Source organism: Anopheles funestus (assembly GCF_943734845.2).
Source record: "Anopheles funestus chromosome X unlocalized genomic scaffold, idAnoFuneDA-416_04 X_unloc_6, whole genome shotgun sequence".
In the NCBI taxonomy this organism is placed as follows: Eukaryota; Metazoa; Arthropoda; class Insecta; order Diptera; family Culicidae; genus Anopheles; species Anopheles funestus.
This window is the reverse complement of record NW_026045187.1, coordinates 88,644-115,306: the sequence shown is the minus strand read 5'-3', so window position 1 is coordinate 115,306 and position 26,663 is coordinate 88,644. Positions and strand designations below refer to the sequence as shown.

General features: G+C 37.5%; 1 long non-coding RNA gene across 2 annotated transcripts; it reads right to left on the bottom strand.

Moving 5' to 3' along the window:
• Positions 1–8,328: 8,328 nt before the first annotated feature.
• Positions 8,329–26,318, bottom strand: LOC125773876 (uncharacterized). Of its 2 annotated transcripts, none has more exons than XR_007420439.1 (3): positions 15,018–26,318; positions 14,513–14,654; positions 8,329–10,023 (listed from the first exon to the last, which is right to left on the bottom strand). It is a non-coding gene; the product is annotated as an uncharacterized LOC125773876 (long non-coding RNA). The 2 variants fall into 2 exon arrangements; XR_007420440.1 differs by lacking the exon at positions 8,329–10,023 and adding an exon at positions 13,951–14,322.
• Between the last annotated feature and the right edge of the window lie 345 nt (positions 26,319–26,663).

The following is a 26,663-nucleotide window of genomic DNA, read 5'->3' as shown; positions in this document are numbered from 1 at the left end:
AAAGTTACTTGCAAATGACTGATTTCGGTTGCAGTTGGTAGAAAACCATCGATTTTGGTAAAAGTTGGTGTTTTTCATAAAAGTTAGTGTTTTTGGTCAAAGTTACTTGCAAATGGCTGATTTCAGACGCAGTTGGTAGAAAACCATCGATTTTGGTAAAAGTTGGTGTTTTTCATAAAAGTTAGTGTTTTTGGTCAAAGTTACTTGCAAATGACTGATTTCGGTTGCAGTTGGTAGAAAACCATCGATTTTGGTAAAAGTTGGTGTTTTTCATAAAAGTTAGTGTTTTTGGTCAAAGTTACTTGCAAATGGCTGATTTCAGACGCAGTTGGTAGAAAACCATCGATTTTGGTAAAAGTTGGTGTTTTTCATAAAAGTTAGTGTTTTTGGTCAAAGTTACTTGCAAATGACTGATTTCGGTTGCAGTTGGTAGAAAACCATCGATTTTGGTAAAAGTTGGTGTTTTTCATAAAAGTTAGTGTTTTTGGTCAAAGTTACTTGCAAATGACTGATTTCAGACGCAGTTGGTAGAAAACCATCGATTTTGGTAAAAGTTGGTGTTTTTCATAAAAGTTAGTGTTTTTGGTCAAAGTTACTTGCAAATGACTGATTTCGGTTGCAGTTGGTAGAAAACCATCGATTTTGGTAAAAGTTGGTGTTTTTCATAAAAGTTAGTGTTTTTGGTCAAAGTTACTTGCAAATGGCTGATTTCAGACGCAGTTGGTAGAAAACCATCGATTTTGGTAAAAGTTGGTGTTTTTCATAAAAGTTAGTGTTTTTGGTCAAAGTTACTTGCAAATGACTCATTTCAGACGCAGTTGGTAGAAAACCATCGATTTTGGTAAAAGTTGGTGTTTTTCATAAAAGTTAGTGTTTTTGGTCAAAGTTACTTGCAAATGGCTGATATCAGACGCAGTTGGTAGAAAACCATCGATTTTGGTAAAAGTTGGTGTTTTTCATAAAAGTTAGTGTTTTTGGTCAAAGTTACTTGCAAATGGCTGATTTCAGACGCAGTTGGTAGAAAACCATCGATTTTGGTAAAAGTTGGTGTTTTTCATAAAAGTTAGTGTTTTTGGTCAAAGTTACTTGCAAATGGCTGATTTCAGACGCAGTTGGTAGAAAACCATCGATTTTGGTAAAAGTTGGTGTTTTTCATAAAAGTTAGTGTTTTTGGTCAAAGTTACTTGCAAATGGCTGATTTCAGACGCAGTTGGTAGAAAACCATCGATTTTGGTAAAAGTTGGTGTTTTTCATAAAAGTTAGTGTTTTTGGTCAAAGTTACTTGCAAATGGCTGATTTCAGACGCAGTTGGTAGAAAACCATCGATTTTGGTAAAAGTTGGTGTTTTTCATAAAAGTTAGTGTTTTTGGTCAAAGTTACTTGCAAATGGCTGATTTCAGACGCAGTTGGTAGAAAACCATCGATTTTGGTAAAAGTTGGTGTTTTTCATAAAAGTTAGTGTTTTTGGTCAAAGTTACTTGCAAATGACTGATTTCAGACGCAGTTGGTAGAAAACCATCGATTTTGGTAAAAGTTGGTGTTTTTCATAAAAGTTAGTGTTTTTGGTCAAAGTTACTTGCAAATGACTGATTTCAGACGCAGTTGGTAGAAAACCATCGATTTTGGTAAAAGTTGGTGTTTTTCATAAAAGTTAGTGTTTTTGGTCAAAGTTACTTGCAAATGGCTGATTTCAGACGCAGTTGGTAGAAAACCATCGATTTTGGTAAAAGTTGGTGTTTTTCATAAAAGTTAGTGTTTTTGGTCAAAGTTACTTGCAAAAGGCTGATTTCAGACGCAGTTGGTAGAAAACCATCGATTTTGGTAAAAGTTGGTGTTTTTCATAAAAGTTAGTGTTTTTGGTCAAAGTTACTTGCAAATGGCTGATTTCAGACGCAGTTGGTAGAAAACCATCGATTTTGGTAAAAGTTGGTGTTTTTCATAAAAGTTAGTGTTTTTGGTCAAAGTTACTTGCAAATGGCTGATTTCAGACGCAGTTGGTAGAAAACCATCGATTTTGGTAAAAGTTGGTGTTTTTCATAAAAGTTAGTGTTTTTGGTCAAAGTTACTTGCAAATGGCTGATTTCGGTTGCAGTTGGTAGAAAACCATCGATTTTGGTAAAAGTTGGTGTTTTTCATAAAAGTTAGTGTTTTTGGTCAAAGTTACTTGCAAATGACTGATTTCGGTTGCAGTTGGTAGAAAACCATCGATTTTGGTAAAAGTTGGTGTTTTTCATAAAAGTTAGTGTTTTTGGTCAAAGTTACTTGCAAATGGCTGATTTCAGACGCAGTTGGTAGAAAACCATCGATTTTGGTAAAAGTTGGTGTTTTTCATAAAAGTTAGTGTTTTTGGTCAAAGTTACTTGCAAATGACTCATTTCAGTCTCAGTTGGTAGAAAACCATCGATTTTGGTAAAAGTTGGTGTTTTTCATAAAAGTTAGTGTTTTTGGTCAAACTTACTTGCAAATGGCTGATTTCGGTTGCAGTTGGTAGAAAACCATCGATTTTGGTAAAAGTTGGTGTTTTTCATAAAAGTTAGTGTTTTTGGTCAAAGTTACTTGCAAATGGCTGATTTCAGACGCAGTTGGTAGAAAACCATCGATTTTGGTAAAAGTTGGTGTTTTTCATAAAAGTTAGTGTTTTTGGTCAAAGTTACTTGCAAATGGCTGATTTCAGACGCAGTTGGTAGAAAACCATCGATTTTGGTAAAAGTTGGTGTTTTTCATAAAAGTTAGTGTTTTTGGTCAAAGTTACTTGCAAATGACTCATTTCAGACGAAGTTGGTAGAAAACCATCGATTTTGGTAAAAGTTGGTGTTTTTCATAAAAGTTAGTGTTTTTGGTCAAAGTTACTTGCAAATGGCTGATTTCAGACGCAGTTGGTAGAAAACCATCGATTTTGGTAAAAGTTGGTGTTTTTCATAAAAGTTAGTGTTTTTGGTCAAAGTTACTTGCAAATGACTCATTTCAGACGAAGTTGGTAGAAAACCATCGATTTTGGTAAAAGTTGGTGTTTTTCATAAAAGTTAGTGTTTTTGGTCAAAGTTACTTGCAAATGGCTGATTTCGGATGCAGTTGGTAGAAAACCATCGATTTTGGTAAAAGTTGGTGTTTTTTCATAAAAGTTAGTGTTTTTGGTCAAAGTTACTTGCAAATGGCTGATTTCGGTTGCAGTTGGTAGAAAACCATCGATTTTGGTAAAAGTTGGTGTTTTTCATAAAAGTTAGTGTTTTGGTCAAAGTTACTTGCAAATGGCTGATTTCGGTTGCAGTTGGTAGAAAACCATCGATTTTGGTAAAAGTTGGTGTTTTTCATAAAAGTTAGTGTTTTGGTCAAAGTTACTTGCAAATGACTGATTTCAGACGCAGTTGGTAGAAAACCATCGATTTTGGTAAAAGTTGGTGTTTTTCATAAAAGTTAGTGTTTTTGGTCAAAGTTACTTGCAAATGGCTGATTTCAGACGCAGTTGGTAGAAAACCATCGATTTTGGTAAAAGTTGGTGTTTTTCATAAAAGTTAGTGTTTTTGGTCAAAGTTACTTGCAAATGACTCATTTCAGACGAAGTTGGTAGAAAACCATCGATTTTGGTATAAAGTTGGTGTTTTTCATAAAAGTTAGTGTTTTTGGTCAAAGTTACTTGCAAATGGCTGATTTCGGATGCAGTTGGTAGAAAACCATCGATTTTGGTAAAAAGTTGGTGTTTTTCATAAAAGTTAGTGTTTTTGGTCAAAGTTACTTGCAAATGGCTGATTTCAGACGCAGTTGGTAGAAAACCATCGATTTTGGTAAAAGTTGGTGTTTTTGGTCAAAGTTGGTGGAAACTTGAAGTTTGCAACTAAAGTTGATGTTTTTGGTCAAAGTTGTTGTTTTTGGTCAAAGTTGGTGGAAACTTGAAGATGATTTGCAGAGATGATGATTTCGGTCAAAGTTGATGTTTTTGGTCAAAGTTGGTGGAAACTTGAAGTTTGCGACCAAAGTTGATTTTTTCGGTCAATATTGATGTTTTTGGTCAAAGTTGGTAGAAACTTGAAGTTTGCGACCAAAGTTGATGTTTTCGGTTAAAGTTGTTGTTTTTGGTCAAAGTTGGTGGAAACTTGAAGTTTGCGACCAGAGATGATGATTTCGGTCAAAGTAGATGTTTTTGGTCAAAGTTGGTGGAAACTGGAAGTTTGCAACCAAAGATGATGTTTTCGGTCAAAGTTGATGTTTTTGGTCAAAGTTGGTGGAAACTTGAAGTTTGCGACCAAAGTAGATGTTTTTGGTCAATGTTAGTAGAAACTAGATGTTTGTAGTCAACGTATCTTCTCACACCCCCTATCTTCTCACACCCCCCATCTTCTTACATCCCCTATCTTCTCATACCCCCCATCTTCTTACATCCCCTATCTTCTTACATCCCCTATCATCTCACATCCCCCATCTTCTCACACCCCCCATCTTCTTACATCCCCTATCTTCTTACATCCCCTATCTTCTCACATCCCCCATCTTCTCACATCCCCTATCTTCTCACCTCCCCTATCTTCTTACATCCCCTATCTTCTCACATCCCCTATCTTCTTACATCCCCTTATCGTGCGTAGCCCTGTAATCTACCGGGCCCGGAGTTTAAGCTAGTCTTAATATATATTTTCGTTAATGTAACGCTTTTCGGATGAGCCGTTCCCGCGCCTGGGGTTTCAGATCGCTTCATCCCGCTCGAATCGTCACGCTGGGCGTTTACGTTTCCATACTAGCGTTACAAGCCAATCAGAACGCTCAAATCCGGCAAAAAATACGCATATTTACAAACACCGGCAAACGTTTTCCTATCGCTACACGAGGGCCGGTGGTGTCGAACCCGTTCTCCGCTTTGTGCACGTTGCGCGCAAAGCGAGAAACGGGTTTGACGCTTTTTATGAGCATGTATTAGTACGCCGCGGAACGGGCCAATCTTGAGCCAGCGCGCGAGCGCGTGTGCGAGAGTGGGGGAAACCCACCTGGACGAGCTCATTTCAACCTCGACCGTGGTACGGTTCACATCGATACCGCGCTAACGCGGGAAGGAGCGCGCTCGATAAAAAAGAGACGGTTGCCGGTGATGTTTATTTTCGGTGGGGTGGGCATACGATCGATCAGCTGTGCGAGTGCGCATGCGCATGCGCGAGAGTGGGGGAAACCCACCTGGACGAGCTCATTTCAACCTCGACCGTGGTACGGTTCACATCGATACCGCGCTAAGGCGGGAAGGAGCGCGCTCGATAGAAAAGAGACGGTTGCCGGTGATGTTTATTTTCGGTGGGGGTGGTATACGTTCGATCAGCTGTTGCTGTGCGAGTGCGCATGCGCGAGAGTGGGGGAAACCCACCTGGACGAGCTCATTTCAACCTCGACCGTGGTACGGTTCACATCGATACCGCGCTAAGGCGGGAAGGAGCGCGCACGATAAAAAAGAGACGGTTGCCGGTGATGTTTATTTTCGGTGGGGGTGGTATACGGTCGATCAGCTGTTGCTGTGCGAGTGCGCATGCGCGAGCGCGCGATATTGCTGTGCATGAAATGACATGAAATGAAATCTTATGGAATTAAATTAAATTATATTAAACTTAATTAAATTAAATTAAATTGAAATAAAATAAATTGAATTAAATTCAAATAAATTCAATTATATTCAATTAAATTAAATTAAAATTAAATTTAATAAAAGTATAATTACATTAAATTAAATTCAATTAAATTAAAGTAAATTAAAATAAATTGAAATAAATTAAAATTAATTAAATTAAATTAAATTAAATTTATTGAAATTTAATTACATTGCATTACATTGAATGTAATTAAAAAAGTTTACATTAGGTTTTTAATAAATTAAAAAACAATATAAATTACACTACATTCTTCACTTTTCATAACACTTCATTGAATAAATAAATTTAAACAATTATTTCATTTTATGCAATTTAATACACTTCACTATAATTCCAATAATTAATTAAATAAATGAATACATTTATTAACATTTCACATTAAATAATTTCAAACCACCTTCATACATTCTATTTAACCTAACTTATCTGCATTGCAGTGAAATTAATTTCATTTAGTGTAATTAATTTTAAATAAAATAAATATTAATTGCTATTAAAGCGGATATCCGATTTCAGACATACCATTTACAATTCAGCCAACATTTGCCATTCCCTCTCTTCGGTATGGGAACGCTTCGACCAATTAGTGCGCGGGAGAAAACGCGAGCGTGGGGGAAACCCACCTGGACGAGCTCATTTCAACCTCGACCGCGGCACGGTTCACATCGATACCACGCTAAGGCAAACGGAGCGCGCACGATACCAACAGCTGTTGACGGTGTCGCGTTGTGGTGGCATACGTTCGATCAGCTGTTGCGTGCGGTTGCATGCGTGCGTATTTATGCGCGCGCGTTATTGCGGCGCGTGATATTGAATTAAATGAAATGAATTGAAATATACTTCAATTAAATTAAATTAAATTATATTAAATTAAAATAAATTGTTTCATTTTTAATAAAATTAAAATAAATTGTAATAAATTAAATTAAATTATTTTTTTTCTATCCAACTTCATTTCAATCAATTCTACACAATCAATGATCATAACAGCCGACAAAATACGATTTATAACAGTATTAACAAAAAATAAATCAAACCTTTGCTTCCCTTTTCTTCACATCGATACCGCGCTAAGGCAAACGGATCGCGCACGGTACCAACAGCTGTTGACCTTGACGGTGTCGCGTTGTGATGGCATACGTTCGATCAGCTGTTGCGTGCGGTTGTATGCGTGCGTATTTATGCGCGCGCGTTATTGCGGCGCGTGATATTGAATTAAATGAAATTAATTGAAATAAAGTGCAATTAAATTAAATTAAATGCTATTAAATTTAACTAATTTATTTCATTTTTAATAAAATGAAAATAAATTGTAATAAATTAAATTAAATTATTTTTTTTCTAACAAACTTTATTTCAATCAATTCTACACAATCAATGATCATAACAGCCGACCAAAATCCGATTTATATCACTATTAACAAAAAATAAATCAAACCTTTGCTTCCCATTCTTTCACGTCGATACCGCGCTAAGGCAAACGGAGCGCGCACCGTATCAACAGCTGTTGCCGGTGTGTTTTTTTGTGGGTGGGGGTTGTGCCATATGTTCGATGAGCTGTTGCGTGCGGTTGCATGCGTGCGTATTTATGCGCGCGCGTTATTGCGGCGCGTGATATTGAATGAAATGAATTGAAATAAAGTGCAATTAAATTAAATTGAATAAAATAAAATTAAATTAAATTAAATTATTTCGTTTTTAATAAAATTAAAATAAATTGTAATAAATTAAATTAAATTATTTTTTTTCTATCCAACTTCATTTCAATCAATTCTACACAATCAATGATCATAACAGCCGACCAAAATCCGATTTATATCACTATTAACAAAAAATAAATCAAACCTTTGCTTCCCTTTCTTTCACATCGATACCGCGCTAAGGCAAACGGAGCGCGCACCGTATCAACAGCTGTTGCCGGTGTGTGTTTTTGTGGGTGGGGGTTGTGCCATACGTTCGATCAGCTGTTGCGTGCGGTTGCATGCGTGCGTATTTATGCGCGCGCGTTATTGCGGCGCGTGATATTGAATTAAATGAAATGAATAGAAATAAAGGGCAATTAAATTAAATTAAATTCTATTAAATTAAATTAAATTATTTCATTCTTAAGGAAATTAAAATAAATTATAATAAATTAAATTAAATTATTTTTTTTCTATTCAACTTCATTTCAATCAATTCTACACAATCAATGATCATAACACCCGAATAAAATCCGATTTATATCAGTATTAACAAAAAATAAATCAAACCTTTGCTTTCCTTTCTTTCACATCGATACTGCGCTAAGGCAAACGGATCGCGCACCGTATCAACAGCTGTTGCCGGTGTTGTTTTTTTGTGGGTGGGGGTGGGTGGCATACGTTCGATCAGCTGTTGCGTGCGGTTGCATGCGTGCGTATTTATGCGCGCGCGTTATTGCGGCGCGTGGTATTGAATGAAATGAAATGAATTGACATAAAGTGCAATTAAATTACATTCAATTCTATTAAATTAATCTAAATTATTTCATTTTTAATAAAATGAAAATTAATTGTAATAAATTAAATTAAATTATTTTATTTCTAACAAACTTTATTTCAATCAATTCTACACAACCAATGATCATAACAACCGACCAAAATCCGATTTATAACAGTATTAACAAAAAATAAATCAAACCTTTGCTTCCCTTTTTTTCACATCGATACCGCGCTAAGGCAAACGGAGCGCGCACCGTATCAACAGCTGTTGCCGGTGTGGTTTTTTGTGGGTGGGGGTGGTGCCATATGTTCGATTAGCTGTTGCTGTGGGAGTGAGCATGCTTGCGCGCGCGCGATATTGCTGTGCATGAAATGACATGAAATGACATGAAACGACATGAAATGACATGAAATGACATGAAATGATATGAAATTATATGAAATGATATGAAATGATATGAAATGATATGAAATGATATGAAATGATATGAAATGATATGAAATGATATGAAATGATATGAAATGATATGAAATGATATGAAATGATATGAAATGATATGAAATGAAATGAAATGTTATGGAATTAAATTAAATTAAATTAAAATAAAATAAATTAATTTATCATAAATTAAATTATAATAAATTAAATTAAATTATTTCTTTTCTGTCAAACTTTATTTCAACCAATTCTCCACAATCAATGATTATAACAGCCGACCAAAATCCGATTTAAAACAGTACTAACAAAAAATAAATCAAATTTTTTCTTCCCATTCTTTCGCATGGGAACGATTCGATCAATCAGTGCGAGAGAGCAACAGAGAGTGGTGGAACACCTGAATGGACTCATTTGATAAAATACAATTTAATGTAATTAAATAAAAAAAAACCGCACGCCCATATTTTGAACGGTTGCCATTACAAACAGTTTTGCACATATTCTTGCAGAAAACTTCACGATTTGTTAAATGTATATTTAATTGTATCACACACTTCCACACATAATAAGTAGAATACTGTAATGAAGATGAAATCAAAATGCAATTTAAAACATTGGCTTAAATTGAATTGCAATTTACGCCGGAAGGTTCCGCGTATGGGTAAAAAAATTTATGTGCACACACAATTGCATATATTATTGTCAACAAACCCAATAAATGACAGTTGAGCCGAAAATATAAGCATAATTCGACATTATTACGTTATGAATCTGCGATGACATTTTTACTGACATCACTTTTACTACACACCCAATGCAAATGGCGGTAAAGCTTTCCAAATGGTTCCAATGCATATGGAAAAGCTCTCGCATCACAGAGCTTTTGATGTAAAGCTTTCGTCTGGGTACAATATAAAGCTTTCATTAGGTGTAGCGGACAAGTTCGGCACTTTTTCCGCATGGCATTAAAATTGAATTGTATTTTACACCGGAACGTTCCGGTGTACGATATCGTTAATGTGCATGATAATTACACATATTATCACATACCAAGCAAGTGAAGGACGATTGAGCCGATTGGGTCCAAATGTAAGCAATGTGATGAAAGAAATAAACGAATTATATTCCGCTGCGCTTTAATTGTTGTCGGTAGGAATGAAAACTTCTTTCCAGTACATTTAATGTTTTTAAAATCTTATTTTCTCGATTCTTATTTTTTCTTTTATAAAAGATTTTCTCGATTTTTACAAAAAAATCCTCATTTTGTCACTTGCATGCTTATAACTCGGTCAGTTTCCAATGGATCTTCAATTGTAAAACAGATATGGATAGATCTGCTTATAAACTACCAAAAGTTATTCTACGCCGATGTGCTAAGTTGTCTGTGTCAAATGTTATTCGAGATACAAAGACTTGAAATTTTCTCGGTTTTTCAAAAAAAAAAAATTTCTCATTTTGCCACTTTGCATGCTTATAACTCGGTCAGTTTCCAATGGATCTTCAATTGTAACACAGATATGGATAGATCTTCTCATAAGCTTATAAGCTAAAAATGGTGCAAGTTGGACCAAAAACCCGAAAAAGTACCTAGGTAAATGCGATGGTTGTTCGTCGAATAGCTCCGGCCACAGACATGGTAGCGATTAGTGGTGCATGGAAGAAATCTAGCCACAAGTGCCATCTAGCCATGGCCAGAAGAAAGTGTGGCGATATCTTGGATACCGGCGGAGCTATGGGGCAAATACGGGCCAAAAATGGTGCAAGTTGGACCAAAAACCCGACCAAGTGCGCGAGGCGCTTTCGTGAATAGCTCCGGCCACAGACATGGTAGCGATTAGTGATGTATGGAAGAAATCTAGCCACAAGTGCCGTCTAGCCATGGACAGAAAAAAGTGTGGCGATATCTTGGATACCGGCGGAGCTATGGGGCAAATACGGGCCAAAAATGGTGCAAGTTAGACCAAAAACCCGAAAAAGTACCTAGGTAAATGCGATGGTTGTTCGTCGAATAGCTCCGGCCACAGACATGGTAGCGATTAGTGGTGCTTGGAAGAAATCTAGCCACAAGTGCCATCTAGCCATGGCCAGAAGAAAGTGTGGCGATATCTTGGATACCGGCGGAGCTATGGGGCAAATACGGGCCAAAATTGGTGCAAGTTGGACCAAAAACCCGACCAAGTGCGCGAGGCGCTTTCGTGAATAGCTCCGGCCACAGACATGGTAGCGATTAGTGGTGCATGGAAGAAATCTAGCCACAAGTGCCATCTAGCCATGGCCAGAAGAAAGTGTGGCGATATCTTGGATACCGGCGGAGCTATGGGGCAAATACGGGCCAAAAATGGTGCAAGTTAGACCAAAAACCCGAAAAAGTACCTAGGTAAATGCGATGGTTGTTCGTCGAATAGCTCCGGCCACAGACATGGTAGCGATTAGTGATGTATGGAAGAAATCTAGCCACAAGTGCCGTCTAGCCATGGCCAGAAAAAAGTGTGGCGATATATTGGATACCGGCGGAGCTATGGGGCAAATACGGGCCAAAAATGGTGCAAGTTAGACCAAAAACCCGAAAAAGTACCTAGGTAAATGCGATGGTTGTTCGTCGAATAGCTCCGGCCACAGACATGGTAGCGATTAGTGGTGCATGGAAGAAATCTAGCCACAAGTGCCATCTAGCCATGACCAGAAGAAAGTGTGGCGATATCTTGGATACCGGCGGAGCTATGGGGCAAATACGGGCCAAAAATGGTGCAAGTTGGACCAAAAACCCGACCAAGTGCGCGAGGCGCTTTCGTGAATAGCTCCGGCCACAGACATGGTAGCGATTAGTGATGTATGGAAGAAATCTAGCCACAAGTGCCGTCTAGCCATGGACAGAAAAAAGTGTGGCGATATCTTGGATACCGGCGGAGCTATGGGGCAAATACGGGCCAAAAATGGTGCAAGTTAGACCAAAAACCCGAAAAAGTACCTAGGTAAATGCGATGGTTGTTCGTCGAATAGCTCCGGCCACAGACATGGTAGCGATTAGTGGTGCATGGAAGAAATCTAGCCACAAGTGCCATCTAGCCATGACCAGAAGAAAGTGTGGCGATATCTTGGATACCGGCGGAGCTATGGGGCAAATACGGGCCAAAAATGGTGCAAGTTGGACCAAAAACCCGACCAAGTGCGCGAGGCGCTTTCGTGAATAGCTCCGGCCACAGACATGGTAGCGATTAGTGATGTATGGAAGAAATCTAGCCACAAGTGCCGTCTAGCCATGGCCAGAAAAAAGTGTGGCGATATCTTGGATACCGGCGGAGCTATGGGGCAAATACGGGCCAAAAATGGTGCAAGTTAGACCAAAAACCCGAAAAAGTACCTAGGTAAATGCGATGGTTGTTCGTCGAATAGCTCCGGCCACAGACATGGTAGCGATTAGTGGTGCTTGGAAGAAATCTAGCCACAAGTGCCATCTAGCCATGGCCAGAAGAAAGTGTGGCGATATCTTGGATACCGGCGGAGCTATGGGGCAAATACGGGCCAAAATTGGTGCAAGTTGGACCAAAAACCCGACCAAGTGCGCGAGGCGCTTTCGTGAATAGCTCCGGCCACAGACATGGTAGCGATTAGTGGTGCATGGAAGAAATCTAGCCACAAGTGCCATCTAGCCATGGCCAGAAGAAAGTGTGGCGATATCTTGGATACCGGCGGAGCTATGGGGCAAATACGGGCCAAAAATGGTGCAAGTTAGACCAAAAACCCGAAAAAGTACCTAGGTAAATGCGATGGTTGTTCGTCGAATAGCTCCGGCCACAGACATGGTAGCGATTAGTGATGTATGGAAGAAATCTAGCCACAAGTGCCGTCTAGCCATGGCCAGAAGAAAGTGTGGCGATATATTGGATACCGGCGGAGCTATGGGGCAAATACGGGCCAAAAATGGTGCAAGTTAGACCAAAAACCCGAAAAAGTACCTAGGTAAATGCGATGGTTGTTCGTCGAATAGCTCCGGCCACAGACATGGTAGCGATTAGTGGTGCATGGAAGAAATCTAGCCACAAGTGCCATCTAGCCATGACCAGAAGAAAGTGTGGCGATATCTTGGATACCGGCGGAGCTATGGGGCAAATACGGGCCAAAAATGGTGCAAGTTGGACCAAAAACCCGACCAAATGCGCGAGGCGCTTTCGTGAATAGCTCCGGCCACAGACATGGTAGCGATTAGTAGTGCATGGAAGAAATCTAGCCACAAGTGCCATCTAGCCATGGCCAGAAGAAAGTGTGGCGATATCTTGGATACCGGCGGAGCTATGGGGCAAATACGGGCCAAAAATGGTGCAAGTTAGACCAAAAACCCGAAAAAGTACCTAGGTAAATGCGATGGTTGTTCGTCGAATAGCTCCGGCCACAGACATGGTAGCGATTAGTGATGTATGGAAGAAATCTAGCCACAAGTGCCGTCTAGCCATGGCCAGAAAAAAGTGTGGCGATATATTGGATACCGGCGGAGCTATGGGGCAAATACGGGCCAAAAATGGTGCAAGTTGGACCAAAAACCCGAGAAAGTACCTAGGTAAATGCGATGGTTGTTCGTCGAATAGCTCCGGCCACAGACATGGTAGCGATTAGTGGTGCATGGAAGAAATCTAGCCACAAGTGCCATCTAGCCATGACCAGAAGAAAGTGTGGCGATATCTTGGATACCGGCGGAGCTATGGGGCAAATACGGGCCAAAAATGGTGCAAGTTGGACCAAAATCCCGACCAAGTGCGCGAGGCGCTTTCGTGAATAGCTCCGGCCACAGACATGGTAGCGATTAGTGGTGCATGGAAGAAATCTAGCCACAAGTGCCATCTAGCTATGGCCAGAAGAAAGTGTGGCGATATCTTGGATACCGGCGGAGCTATGGGGCAAATACGGGCCAAAAATGGTGCAAGTTAGACCAAAAACCCGAAAAAGTACCTAGGTAAATGCGATGGTTGTTCGTCGAATAGCTCCGGCCACAGACATGGTAGCGATTAGTGATGTATGGAAGAAATCTAGCCACAAGTGCCGTCTAGCCATGGCCAGAAAAAAGTGTGGCGATATATTGGATACCGGCGGAGCTATGGGGCAAATACGGGCCAAAAATGGTGCAAGTTAGACCAAAAACCCGAAAAAGTACCTAGGTAAATGCGATGGTTGTTCGTCGAATAGCTCCGGCCACAGACATGGTAGCGATTAGTGGTGCATGGAAGAAATCTAGCCACAAGTGCCATCTAGCCATGACCAGAAGAAAGTGTGGCGATATCTTGGATACCGGCGGAGCTATGGGGCAAATACGGGCCAAAAATGGTGCAAGTTGGACCAAAAACCCGACCAAGTGCGCCTGGCGCTTTCGTGAATACTCATTTTGTCACTTTGGATGCTTATAACTCGGTCAGTTTCCAATTGATCTTCAATTGTAACACAGATATGGATAGATCTTCTCATAAGCTACCAAAAGTTATTCTATGCCGATGTGCTAAGTTGTCTGTGTCAAATGTTATTCGAGATACAAAGACTTAAAATTTTCTCGGTTTTTCCAAAAAAAAATTCTCATTTTGCCACTTTGGATGCTTATAACTCGGTAAGTTTCCAATGGATCTTCAATTGTAACACAGATATGGATAGATCTTCTCATAAGCTACAAAAAGTTATTCTACGCCGATGCGCTAAGTTGTGTGTGTCAAATGTTTTTCGAGATACAAAGACTTAAAATTTTCTCGGTTTTTCCAAAAAAAATTTCTCATTTTGCCACTTTGGATGCTTATAACTCGGTCAGTTTCCAATGGATCTTCAATTGTAACACAGATATGGATAGATCTTTTCATAAGCTACCAAAAGTTATTCTACGCCGATGTGCTAAGTTGTCTGTGCCAAATGTTATTCGAGATACAAAGACTTAAAATTTTGTCGGTTTTTCAAACAAAAATTTCTTATTTTGCCACTTTGGATGCTTATAACTCGGTCAGTTTCCAATGGACCTTCAATTGTAACACAGATTTGGATAGATCTGCTCATTAGCTACCATAAGTTGTTCTACGTCGATGTGCTAAGATGTCTGTGGAAAAAGTTATTCGAAAAAGTAACTTCTAATTCATTGAATGGCTTATACGAATTGGCTACCTTCAGGCTGTTTTCTCGCGGTTCGCATTTCAACTTCTCTTTTTTGCCCATATCTCAGTCATTTATCAACCGATTTTGGATTTTTTTTGTGATTTGGATAGATCTCAATGAATGCAAGCTAAAAGTGTACACGGTTATGTGCTCCGATGTCGGACAAAAAAGTTATTCGCGACCTAAGCTTTTTCTGTCACCTGCCATAACTCGGTCAGTTTCCAATGGATCTTCAATTGTAACACAGATATGGATAGATCTTCTCATAAGCTACCAAAAGTTATTCTACGCCGATGTGCTAAGTTGTCCGTGTCAAATGTTATTCGAAAAAGTAACTTCTAATTCATTGAATGGCTTATACGAATTGCCTACCTTCAGGCTGATTTCTCGCGGTTCGCATTTCAACTTCTCTTTTTTGCCCATATCTCAGTCATTTATCAACCGATTTTGGATTTTCTTTGTGATTTGGATAGATCTCAATGAATGCAAGCTAAAAGTCTTACACGACCATGTGCTCCGATGTCGGACAAAAAAGTTATTCGCGACCTAAGCTTTTTCTGTCACCTGCCATAACTCGGTCAGTTTCCAATGGATCTTCAATTGTAACAGAGATTTGGATAGATCCGTTCATTAGCTACCATAAGTTGTTTTACGTCGATGTGCTCAGATGTATTTCAATTTGTCCATCAATTCGTTCTTTTGAAGAAGGGCACTGAACAGATTATTTTTCGGATATAAAAATACCTGTGCATAACATTTTCAACCACCTGTTTCAATGCAGGTAAAAACATTGGAAATAGTAAAAAATGTTGTGGCAAACAGAGAGGAACATTGTTTGCGGCCAATAGCATCGCACACATTCTCGCACACATTCTACATACGCGGATGTAGCTGATGGTTTTGGTCAAAGTTAGTAGAAACTAGATGTTTGTGACCAAAGTTGATGGTTTTGGTCAATGTTAGTAGAAACTAGATGTTTGTAGCCAAAGTTGGTGTTTTTGGTCAAAGTTAGTAGAAAATGGATGTTTGTAGCCAAAGTTGGTGTTTTTGGTCAAAGTTGGTAGAAAATGGATGTTTGTAGCCAAAGTTGGTGTTTTTGGTTAAAGTTGGTAGAAACTAGATGTTTGTAGCCAAAGTTGGTGTTTTTGGTCAAAGTTAGTAGAAAATGGATGTTTGTAGCCAAAGTTGGTGTTTTTGGTCAAAGTTGGTAGAAAATGGATGTTTGTAGCCAAAGTTGGTGTTTTTGGTTAAAGTTGGTAGAAACTAGATGTTTGTAGCCAAAGTTGGTGTTTTTGGTTAAAGTTGGTAGAAACTAGATGTTTGTAGCCAAAGTTGGTGTTTTTGGTCAAAGTTGGTAGAAACAAGATGTTTGTAGCCAAAGTTGGTGTTTTTGGTCAAAGTTAGTAGAAAATGGATGTTTGTAGCCAAAGTTGGTGTTTTTGGTCAAAGTTGGTAGAAAATGGATGTTTGTAGCCAAAGTTGGTGTTTTTGGTCAAAGTTAGTAGAAAATGGATGTTTGTAGCCAAAGTTGGTGTTTTTGGTCAAAGTTGGTAGAAAATGGATGTTTGTAGCCAAAGTTGGTGTTTTTGGTCAAAGTTGGTAGAAACTAGATGTTTATAGCCAAAGTTGGTGTTTTTGGTTAAAGTTGGTAGAAACTAGATGTTTGTAGCCAAAGTTGGTGTTTTTGGTCAAAGTTGGTAGAAAAAAGATGTTTGTAGCCAAAGTTGGTGTTTTTGGTCAAAGTTAGTAGAAAATGGATATTTGTAGCCAAAGTTGGTGTTTTTGGTCAAAGTTGGTAGAAAATGGATGTTTGTAGCCAAAGTTGGTGTTTTTGGTTAAAGTTGGTAGAAACTAGATGTTTGTAGCCAAAGTTGGTGTTTTTGGTTAAAGTTGGTAGAAACTAGATGTTTGTAGCCAAAGTTGGTGTTTTTGGTCAAAGTTGGTAGAAACAAGATGTTTGTAGCCAAAGTTGGTGTTTTTGGTCAAAGTTAGTAGAAAATGGATGTTTGTAGCCAAAGTTGGTGTTTTTGGTCAAAGTTGGTAGAAAATGGATGTTTGTAGCCAAAGTTGGTGTTTTTGGTCAAAGTTAGTAGAAAATGGATGTTTGTAGCCAAAGTTGGTGTTTTTGGTCAAAGTTGGTAGAAAATGGATGTTTGTAGCCAAAGTTGGTGTTTTTGGTCAAAGTTAGTAGAAACTAGATGTTTGTAGCCAAAGTTGGTGTTTTTGGTTAAAGTTGGTAGAAACTAGATGTTTGTAGCCAAAGTTGGTGTTTTTGGTCAAAGTTGGTAGAAACAAGATGTTTGTAGCCAAAGTTGGTGTTTTTGGTCAAAGTTAGTAGAAAATGGATATTTGTAGCCAAAGTTGGTGTTTTTGGTCAAAGTTGGTAGAAAATGGATGTTTGTAGCCAAAGTTGATGATTTTGGTTAAAGTTGGTAGAAAATGGATGTTTGTAGCCAAAGTTGGTGTTTTTGGTCAAAGTTAGTAGAAAATGGATGTTTGTAGCCAAAGTTGGTGTTTTTGGTCAAAGTTGGTAGAAACTAGATGTTTGTAGCCAAAGTTGGTGTTTTTGGTCAAAGTTGGTAGAAACTAGATGTTTGTAGCCAAAGTTGGTGTTTTTGGTCAAAGTTAGTAGAAAATGGATGTTTGTAGCCAAAGTTGGTGTTTTTGGTCAAAGTTGGTAGAAAATGGATGTTTGTAGCCAAAGTTGGTGTTTTTGGTCAAAGTTAGTAGAAAATGGATGTTTGTAGCCAAAGTTGGTGTTTTTGGTCAAAGTTGGTAGAAAATGGATGTTTGTAGCCAAAGTTGGTGTTTTTGGTTAAAGTTGGTAGAAAATGGATGTTTGTAGCCAAAGTTGGTGTTTTTGGTCAAAGTTAGTAGAAAATGGATGTTTGTAGCCAAAGTTGGTGTTTTTGGTCAAAGTTGGTAGAAACTAGATGTTTGTAGCCAAAGTTGGTGTTTTTGGTTAAAGTTGGTAGAAACTAGATGTTTGTAGCCAAAGTTGGTGTTTTTGGTCAAAGTTAGTAGAAAATGGATGTTTGTAGCCAAAGTTGGTGTTTTTGGTCAAAGTTGGTAGAAAATGGATGTTTGTAGCCAAAGTTGGTGTTTTTGGTTAAAGTTGGTAGAAACTAGATGTTTGTAGCCAAAGTTGGTGTTTTTGGTTAAAGTTGGTAGAAACTAGATGTTTGTAGCCAAAGTTGGTGTTTTTGGTCAAAGTTGGTAGAAACTAGATGTTTGTAGCCAAAGTTGGTGTTTTTGGTCAAAGTTAGTAGAAAATGGATGTTTGTAGCCAAAGTTGGTGTTTTTGGTCAAAGTTGGTAGAAAATGGATGTTTGTAGCCAAAGTTGGTGTTTTTGGTCAAAGTTAGTAGAAAATGGATGTTTGTAGCCAAAGTTGGTGTTTTTGGTCAAAGTTGGTAGAAAATGGATGTTTGTAGCCAAAGTTGGTGTTTTTGGTCAAAGTTGGTAGAAACTAGATGTTTATAGCCAAAGTTGGTGTTTTTGGTTAAAGTTGGTAGAAACTAGATGTTTGTAGCCAAAGTTGGTGTTTTTGGTCAAAGTTGGTAGAAACAAGATGTTTGTAGCCAAAGTTGGTGTTTTTGGTCAAAGTTAGTAGAAAATGGATATTTGTAGCCAAAGTTGGTGTTTTTGGTCAAAGTTGGTAGAAAATGGATGTTTGTAGCCAAAGTTGGTGTTTTTGGTCAAAGTTAGTAGAAACTAGATGTTTGTAGCCAAAGTTGGTGTTTTTGGTTAAAGTTGGTAGAAACTAGATGTTTGTAGCCAAAGTTGGTGTTTTTGGTCAAAGTTGGTAGAAACAAGATGTTTGTAGCCAAAGTTGGTGTTTTTGGTCAAAGTTAGTAGAAAATGGATATTTGTAGCCAAAGTTGGTGTTTTTGGTCAAAGTTGGTAGAAAATGGATGTTTGTAGCCAAAATTGGTGTTTTTGGTTAAAGTTGGTAGAAACTAGATGTTTGTAGCCAAAGTTGGTGTTTTTGGTCAAAGTTAGTAGAAAATGGATGTTTGTAGCCAAAGTTGGTGTTTTTGGTCAAAGTTGGTAGAAAATGGATGTTTGTAGCCAAAATTGGTGTTTTTGGTTAAAGTTGGTAGAAACTAGATGTTTGTAGCCAAAGTTGGTGTTTTTGGTTAAAGTTGGTAGAAACTAGATATTTGTAGCCAAAGTTGGTGTTTTTGGTCAAAGTTGGTAGAAACTAGATGTTTGTAGCCAAAGTTGGTGTTGTTGGTCAAAGTTAGTAGAAAATGGATGTTTGTAGCCAAAGTTGGTGTTTTTGGTCAAAGTTGGTAGAAACTAGATGTTTGTAGCCAAAGTTGGTGTTTTTGGTCAAAGTTAGTAGAAAATGGATGTTTGTAGCCAAAGTTGGTGTTTTTGGTCAAAGTTAGTAGAAAATGGATATTTGTAGCCAAAGTTGGTGTTTTTGGTCAAAGTTGGTAGAAACTAGATGTTTGTAGCCAAAGTTGGTGTTTTTGGTCAAAGTTGGTAGAAACAAGATGTTTGTAGCCAAAGTTGGTGTTTTTGGTCAAAGTTAGTAGAAAATGGATGTTTGTAGCCAAAGTTGGTGTTTTTGGTCAAAGTTGGTAGAAAATGGATGTTTGTAGCCAAAGTTGGTGTTTTTGGTCAAAGTTAGTAGAAAATGGATGTTTGTAGCCAAAGTTGGTGTTTTTGGTCAAAGTTGGTAGAAAATGGATGTTTGTAGCCAAAGTTGGTGTTTTTGGTCAAAGTTGGTAGAAACTAGATGTTTATAGCCAAAGTTGGTGTTTTTGGTCAAAGTTGGTAGAAACTAGATGTTTGTAGCCAAAGTTGGTGTTTTTGGTCAAAGTTGGTAGAAACTAGATGTTTGTAGCCAAAGTTGGTGTTTTTGGTTAAAGTTGGTAGAAACTAGATATTTGTAGCCAAAGTTGGTGTTTTTGGTCAAAGTTGGTAGAAACTAGATGTTTGTAGCCAAAGTTGGTGTTGTTGGTCAAAGTTAGTAGAAAATGGATGTTTGTAGCCAAAGTTGGTGTTTTTGGTCAAAGTTGGTAGAAACTAGATGTTTGTAGCCAAAGTTGGTGTTTTTGGTCAAAGTTAGTAGAAAATGGATGTTTGTAGCCAAAGTTGGTGTTTTTGGTCAAAGTTAGTAGAAAATGGATGTTTGTAGCCAAAGTTGGTGTTTTTGGTCAAAGTTGGTAGAAACTAGATGTTTGTAGCCAAAGTTGGTGTTTTTGGTCAAAGTTGGTAGAAACAAGATGTTTGTAGCCAAAGTTGGTGTTTTTGGTCAAAGTTAGTAGAAAATGGATGTTTGTAGCCAAAGTTGGTGTTTTTGGTCAAAGTTGGTAGAAAATGGATGTTTGTAGCCAAAGTTGGTGTTTTTGGTCAAAGTTAGTAGAAAATGGATGTTTGTAGCCAAAGTTGGTGTTTTTGGTCAAAGTTGGTAGAAAATGGATGTTTGTAGCCAAAGTTGGTGTTTTTGGTCAAAGTTGGTAGAAACTAGATGTTTGTAGCCAAAGTTGGTGTTTTTGGTCAAAGTTGGTAGAAACTAGATGTTTGTAGCCAAAGTTGGTGTTTTTGGTTAAAGTTGGTAGAAACTAGATGTTTGTAGCCAAAGTTGGTGTTTTTGGTCAAAGTTGGTAGAAAATGGATGTTTGTAGCCAAAGTTGGTGTTTTTGGTCAAAGTTGGTAGAAACTAGATGATTGTAGCCAAAGTTGGTGTTTTTGGTCAAAGTTAGTAGAAAATGGATGTTTGTAGCCAAAGTTGGTGTTTTTGGTCAAAGTTGGTAGAAACTAGATGTTTGTAGCCAAAGTTGGTGTTTTTGGTCAAAGTTGGTAGAAAATGGATGTTTGTAGCCAAAGTTGATGATTTTGGTCAAAGTTGGTAGAAAATGGATGTTTATAGCCAAAGTTGGTGTTTTTGGTCAAAGTTGGTAGAAACTAGATGTTTGTCAAAGTTGGTGTTTTTGGTCAAAGTTGGTAGAAACTAGATGTTTGTAGCCAAAGTTGGTGTTTTTGGTCAAAGTTGGTAGAAACAAGATGTTTGTAGCCAAAGTTGGTGTTTTTGGTCAAAGTTGGTAGAAACTAGATGTTTGTAGCCAAAGTTGGTGTTTTTGGTCAAAGTTAGTAGAAAATGGATGTTTGTAGCCAAAGTTGGTGTTTTTGGTCAAAGTTGGTAGAAACTAGATGTTTGTAGCCAAAGTTGGTGTTTTTGGTCAAAGTTGGTAGAAACTAGATGTTTGTAGCCAAAGTTGGTGTTTTTGGTTAAAGTTGGTAGAAACTAGATGTTTGTAGCCAAAGTTGGTGTTTTTGGTCAAAGTTGGTAGAAAATGGATGTTTGTAGCCAAAGTTGGTGTTTTTGGTCAAAGTTGGTAGAAACTAGATGATTGTAGCCAAAGTTGGTGTTTTTGGTCAAAGTTAGTAGAAAATGGATGTTTGTAGCCAAAGTTGGTGTTTTTGGTCAAAGTTGGTAGAAACTAGATGTTTGTAGCCAAAGTTGGTGTTTTTGGTCAAAGTTGGTAGAAAATGGATGTTTGTAGCCAAAGTTTATGTTTTTGGTCAAAGTTGGTAGAAAATGGATGTTTATAGCCAAAGTTGGTGTTTTTGGTCAAAGTTGGTAGAAACTAGATGTTTGTCAAAGTTGGTGTTTTTGGTCAAAGTTGGTAGAAACTAGATGTTTGTAGCCAAAGTTGGTGTTTTTGGTCAAAGTTGGTAGAAACAAGATGTTTGTAGCCAAAGTTGGTGTTTTTGGTCAAAGTTGGTAGAAACTAGATGTTTGTAGCCAAAGTTGGTGTTTTTGGTCAAAGTTAGTAGAAAATGGATGTTTGTAGCCAAAGTTGGTGTTTTTGGTCAAAGTTGGTAGAAACTAGATATTTGTAGCCAAAGTTGGTGTTTTTGGTCAAAGTTGGTAGAAACTAGATGTTTGTAGCCAAAGTTGGTGTTGTTGGTCAAAGTTAGTAGAAAATGGATGTTTGTAGCCAAAGTTGGTGTTTTTGGTCAAAGTTGGTAGAAACTAGATGTTTGTAGCCAAAGTTGGTGTTTTTGGTCAAAGTTGGTAGAAACAAGATGTTTGTAGCCAAAGTTGGTGTTTTTGGTCAAAGTTAGTAGAAAATGGATATTTGTAGCCAAAGTTGGTGTTTTTGGTCAAAGTTGGTAGAAAATGGATGTTTGTAGCCAAAGTTGGTGTTTTTGGTCAAAGTTAGTAGAAAATGGATGTTTGTAGCCAAAGTTGGTGTTTTTGGTCAAAGTTGGTAGAAAATGGATGTTTGTAGCCAAAGTTGGTGTTTTTGGTCAAAGTTGGTAGAAACTAGATGTTTATAGCCAAAGTTGGTGTTTTTGGTCAAAGTTGGTAGAAACTAGATGTTTGTAGCCAAAGTTGGTGTTTTTGGTTAAAGTTGGTAGAAACTAGATGTTTGTAGCCAAAGTTGGTGTTTTTGGTCAAAGTTGGTAGAAAATGGATGTTTGTAGCCAAAGTTGGTGTTTTTGGTCAAAGTTGGTAGAAACTAGATGATTGTAGCCAAAGTTGGTGTTTTTGGTCAAAGTTAGTAGAAAATGGATGTTTGTAGCCAAAGTTGGTGTTTTTGGTCAAAGTTGGTAGAAACTAGATGTTTGTAGCCAAAGTTGGTGTTTTTGGTCAAAGTTGGTAGAAAATGGATGTTTGTAGCCAAAGTTGGTGTTTTTGGTCAAAGTTGGTAGAAAATGGATGTTTGTAGCCAAAGTTGGTGTTTTTGGTCAAAGTTGGTAGAAACTAGATGTTTGTCAAAGTTGGTGTTTTTGGTCAAAGTTGGTAGAAACTAGATGTTTGTAGCCAAAGTTGGTGTTTTTGGTCAAAGTTGGTAGAAACAAGATGTTTGTAGCCAAAGTTGGTGTTTTTGGTCAAAGTTGGTAGAAACTAGATGTTTGTAGCCAAAGTTGGTGTTTTTGGTCAAAGTTAGTAGAAAATGGATGTTTGTAGCCAAAGTTGGTGTTTTTGGTCAAAGTTGGTAGAAACTAGATGTTTATAGCCAAAGTTGGTGTTTTTGGTCAAAGTTGGTAGAAACTAGATGTTTGTAGCCAAAGTTGGTGTTTTTGGTTAAAGTTGGTAGAAACTAGATGTTTGTAGCCAAAGTTGGTGTTTTTGGTCAAAGTTGGTAGAAAATGGATGTTTGTAGCCAAAGTTGGTGTTTTTGGTCAAAGTTGGTAGAAACTAGATGTTTGTAGCCAAAGTTGGTGTTTTTGGTCAAAGTTAGTAGAAAATGGATGTTTGTAGCCAAAGTTGGTGTTTTTGGTCAAAGTTGGTAGAAAATGGATGTTTGTAGCCAAAGTTGGTGTTTTTGGTCAAAGTTGGTAGAAACTAGATGTTTGTAGCCAAAGTTGGTGTTTTTGGTCAAAGTTGGTAGAAACTAGATGTTTGTAGCCAAAGTTGGTGTTTTTGGTTAAAGTTGGTAGAAACTAGATGTTTGTAGCCAAAGTTGGTGTTTTTGGTCAAAGTTGGTAGAAAATGGATGTTTGTAGCCAAAGTTGGTGTTTTTGGTCAAAGTTGGTAGAAACTAGATGATTGTAGCCAAAGTTGGTGTTTTTGGTCAAAGTTAGTAGAAAATGGATGTTTGTAGCCAAAGTTGGTGTTTTTGGTCAAAGTTGGTAGAAACTAGATGTTTGTAGCCAAAGTTGGTGTTTTTGGTCAAAGTTGGTAGAAAATGGATGTTTGTAGCCAAAGTTTATGTTTTTGGTCAAAGTTGGTAGAAACTAGATGTTTGTCAAAGTTGGTGTTTTTGGTCAAAGTTGGTAGAAACTAGATGTTTGTAGCCAAAGTTGGTGTTTTTGGTCAAAGTTGGTAGAAACAAGATGTTTGTAGCCAAAGTTGGTGTTTTTGGTCAAAGTTGGTAGAAACTAGATGTTTGTAGCCAAAGTTGGTGTTTTTGGTCAAAGTTAGTAGAAACTAGATGTTTGTAGCCAAAGTTGGTGTTTTTGGTCAAAGTTGGTAGAAACTAGATATTTGTAGCCAAAGTTGGTGTTTTTGGTCAAAGTTGGTAGAAACTAGATGTTTGTAGCCAAAGTTGGTGTTGTTGGTCAAAGTTAGTAGAAAATGGATGTTTGTAGCCAAAGTTGGTGTTTTTGGTCAAAGTTGGTAGAAACTAGATGTTTGTAGCCAAAGTTGGTGTTTTTGGTCAAAGTTAGTAGAAAATGGATGTTTGTAGCCAAAGTTGGTGTTTTTGGTCAAAGTTGGTAGAAACTAGATGTTTGTAGCCAAAGTTGGTGTTTTTGGTCAAAGTTGGTAGAAACTAGATGTTTGTAGCCAAAGTTGGTGTTTTTGGTCAAAGTTGGTAGAAACTAGATGTTTGTAGTCAAAATTGATGGTTTTGGTCAAAGTTAGTAGAAAATGGATGTTTGTAGCCAAAGTTGGTGTTTTTGGTCAAAGTTGGTAGAAAACGAATGTTTGTAGCCAAAGTTGGTGTTTTTGGTCAAAGTTGGTAGAAACTAGATGTTTGTAGCCAAAGTTGGTGTTTTTGGTCAAAGTTGGTAGAAACTAGATGTTTGTAGCCAAAGTTGGTGTTTTTGGTCAAAGTTGGTAGAAACTAGATGTTTGTAGTCAAAATTGATGGTTTTGGTCAAAGTTAGTAGAAAATGGATGTTTGTAGCCAAAGTTGGTGTTTTTGGTCAAAGTTGGTAGAAAACGAATGTTTGTAGCCAAAGTTGGTGTTTTTGGTCAAAGTTGGTAGAAACTAGATGTTTGTAGCCAAAGTTGGTGTTTTTGGTCAAAGTTAGTAGAAAATGGATGTTTGTAGCCAAAGTTGGTGTTTTTGGTCAAAGTTGGTAGAAACTAGATGTTTGTAGCCAAAGTTGGTGTTTTTGGTCAAAGTTGGTAGAAACTAGATGTTTGTAGCCAAAGTTGGTGTTTTTGGTCAAAGTTGGTAGAAACTAGATGTTTGTAGCCAAAGTTGGTGTTTTTGGTCAAAGTTGGTAGAAAATGAATGTTTGTAGCCAAAGTTGATGTTTTTGGTCAAAGTTGGTAGAAAATGGATGTTTGTAGCCAAAGTTGATGTTTTTGGTCAAAGTTGGTAGAAACTAGATGTTTGTAGCCAAAGTTGGTGTTTTTGGTCAAAGTTGGTAGAAACTAGATGTTTGTAGCCAAAGTTGGTGTTTTTGGTCAAAGTTGGTAGAAACTAGATGTTTGTAGCCAAAGTTGGTGTTTTTGGTCAAAGTTGGTAGAAAATGGATGTTTGTAGCCAAAGTTGATGTTTTTGGTCAAAGTTGGTAGAAACTAGATGTTTGTAGCCAAAGTTGGTGTTTTTGGTCAAAGTTGGTAGAAACTAGATGTTTGTAGCCAAAGTTGGTGTTTTTGGTCAAAGTTGGTAGAAAGTGGATGTTTGTAGCCAAAGTTGGTGTTTTTGGTCAAAGTTAGTAAAAAATGGATGTTTGTAGTCAAAATTGATGGTTTTCATCAATGTTGGTAGAAACTAGATGTTTGTAGTCAAAATTGATGATTTTCATCAATGTTGGTAGAAACTAGATGTTTGTAGTCAAAATTGATGGTTTTCATCAATGTTGGTAGAAACTAGTTAGTTTTGGTTGTAGTGGGTGGTTTTCATCAATGTTGGTAGAAACTAGTTAGTTTTGGTTGTAATTGATGGTTTTCATCAATGTTGGTAGAAACTAGATGTTTGTAGTCAAAATTGATGATTTTCATCAATGTTGGTAGAAACTAGATGTTTGTAGCCAAAGTTGGTGTTTTTGGTCAAAGTTGGTAGAAAACGAATGTTTGTAGCCAAAGTTGGTGTTTTTGGTCAAAGTTGGTAGAAACTAGATGTTTGTAGCCAAAGTTGGTGTTTTTGGTCAAAGTTGGTAGAAAGTGGATGTTTGTAGCCAAAGTTGATGTTTTTGGTCAAAGTTAGTAGAAAATGGATGTTTGTAGTCAAAATTGATGGTTTTCATCAATGTTGGTAAAAACTAGATGTTTGTAGTCAAAATTGATGGTTTTCATCAATGTTGGTAGAAACTAGATGTTTGTAGCCAAAGTTGGTGTTTTTGGTTAAAGTTGGTAGAAACTAGATGTTTGTAGCCAAAGTTGGTGTTTTTGGTCAAAGTTGGTAGAAAATGGATGTTTGTAGCCAAAGTTGGTGTTTTTGGTCAAAGTTGGTAGAAACTAGATGTTTGTAGCCAAAGTTGGTGTTTTTGGTTAAAGTTAGTAGAAAATGGATGTTTGTAGCCAAAGTTGGTGTTTTGGTCAAAGTTGGTAGAAACTAGATGTTTGTAGCCAAAGTTGGTGTTTTTGGTCAAAGTTGGTAGAAACTAGATGTTTGTAGCCAAAGTTGGTGTTTTTGGTCAAAGTTAGTAGAAAATGGATGTTTGTAGCCAAAGTTGGTGTTTTTGGTCAAAGTTGGTAGAAACTAGATGTTTGTAGCCAAAGTTGGTGTTTTTGGTCAAAGTTGGAGGAAAATGGATGTTTGTAGCCAAAGTTGGTGTTTTTGGTCAAAGTTAGTAGAAAATGGATGTTTGTAGTCAAAATTGATGGTTTTCATCAATGTTGGTAGAAACTAGTTAGTTTTGGTTGTAATTGATGGTTTTCATCAATGTTGGTAGAAACTAGTTAGTTTTGGTTGTAATTGATGGTTTTCATCAATGTTGGTAGAAACTAGTTAGTTTTGGTTGTAATTGATGGTTTTCATCAATGTTGGTAGAAACTAGATGTTTGTAGTCAAAATTGATGGTTTTCATCAATGTTGGTAAAAACTAGATGTTTGTAGTCAAAATTGATGATTTTCATCAATGTTGGTAGAAACTAGATGTTTGTAGCCAAAGTTGGTGTTTTTGGTTAAAGTTGGTAGAAACTAGATGTTTGTAGCCAAAGTTGGTGTTTTTGGTCAAAGTTGGTAGAAAATGGATGTTTGTAGCCAAAGTTGGTGTTTTTGGTCAAAGTTGGTAGAAACTAGATGTTTGTAGCCAAAGTTGGTGTTTTTGGTCCAAAGTTAGTAGAAAATGGATGTTTGTAGCCAAAGTTGGTGTTTTGGTCAAAGTTGGTAGAAACTAGATGTTTGTAGCCAAAGTTGGTGTTTTTGGTCAA